The sequence below is a fragment of the Carlito syrichta genome, unplaced genomic scaffold (assembly GCF_000164805.1).
Source record: "Carlito syrichta isolate Samal-C Ts95f unplaced genomic scaffold, Tarsius_syrichta-2.0.1 Scaffold123294, whole genome shotgun sequence".
Classification (NCBI taxonomy): Eukaryota; Metazoa; Chordata; class Mammalia; order Primates; family Tarsiidae; genus Carlito; species Carlito syrichta.
This window is the reverse complement of record NW_007067390.1, coordinates 65,740-67,068: the sequence shown is the minus strand read 5'-3', so window position 1 is coordinate 67,068 and position 1,329 is coordinate 65,740. Positions and strand designations below refer to the sequence as shown.

Sequence of the window (1,329 nt, the reverse complement as noted above, 5' to 3'; positions counted from 1 at the left end):
ATCTCACCTGCCTCTTACCGACTGATAGTTCTCCTCTTTGTAGATAACATATTTTTTCCATAGATCTTCTTTAAACATAAACATAACATTTTCTCTGCCTGAGCTTGTTCTGGTTCACACAGATAGGCTTTGTTTACTTTTGCTGTTCTGGCCCTGGAAATAGTTTCTCTCTAAGGAGCTTTTTAAAGTGACTTTTTACTTTTATTTGTTAAAATAGTCACATCCATATAAATGAAATTATTTGACTATAATGCATTCATTGATTGTGGTGCTTGGCATCTTGGGGCATCCAGGATCATGGCTGAAAGGTTTTACCAGTGCTGCTTGGAACCAATGAGGGTTCTTCCTTTCCAAAGTATGGAGCAGAGGCATGCCATTTCATTTTAGTCTGAACTTGGTGGAGGCAAGATTTCCCCCTTAGTATCTTCACTAGGGAGTTTTTTGCTTTCATAAGATTTTTGCTTTTTATTTTTATGTCTTCTCTATATTTTCCGTTCTTTAGTATTTCCTCTGTAGTAGGAGGAGTCTTTCTTGTTTTTCTAATCCAAGCTTTCCATTCTGTTGGATTATCCCCTACTTCGTAGTCTACTTCTTTTTTATTTGTCACTTCTATACATCTTTTCTCTCAAATAGTTTGTCCTGTCTTGTACTCCAGGACATAATAGTATTTGTTCTCTCGAATAATTTGTCTTCTTGTACTCCAGGACATAGTAGTTTTTGTTCCCGAACTGGTGTGTGCCCATGTGCTGCTTTACTTTCTTTGACAGAGATCTCCACAAGGTGTGGAACACATTCTGAGTCCAACCCATGCCATCGTCTGCCTGGCTCCCACACTTCTCACAGCCAGATCAGCTGCAGCAGGAGGAACTCTCCAGCAGCTGACCCAGACCCTTTTCATATATGTCATTCTTATCCATTATGGGTTGATATTTATAGTGTAACTGCCAGAGTTAAACTGTACCTGCAGTCCACTCTAATGATCTTGAATTAAATTCCGTATACATCTGGGGTGGAAGTTGATAGCTGCAGTCATTGAATAGCAAGATATCTGAGAGAAACCAGTTAGGAAATTATTGCAGTGGTGATGGGAATGGACAGAAGATGGTATTTTTTGTTTTGTTTTGTTTTGTTTTTGAGTTGGAATCTCACTCTGTCGCCCAGACTGGAGTGCAGTGGCACGCTCCCGGCCACTGCAGCCTCAACCTTCTGGGGTCCAGCGATCCTTCTGCCTCAGCCTTCCAAGTAGCTGGAACTACAGCCGCGCGCTACCACGGTTGGCTAATTTTTTGATTTATTGTAGAGTTGAGGCCTTGCCAAGTTGCCCAGGTG

General features: G+C 41.2%; 1 pseudogene; it reads right to left on the bottom strand.

Moving 5' to 3' along the window:
* Positions 1-256: 256 nt before the first annotated feature.
* LOC103249661 lies at positions 257-809 on the bottom strand (annotated as a pseudogene).
* Between the last annotated feature and the right edge of the window lie 520 nt (positions 810-1,329).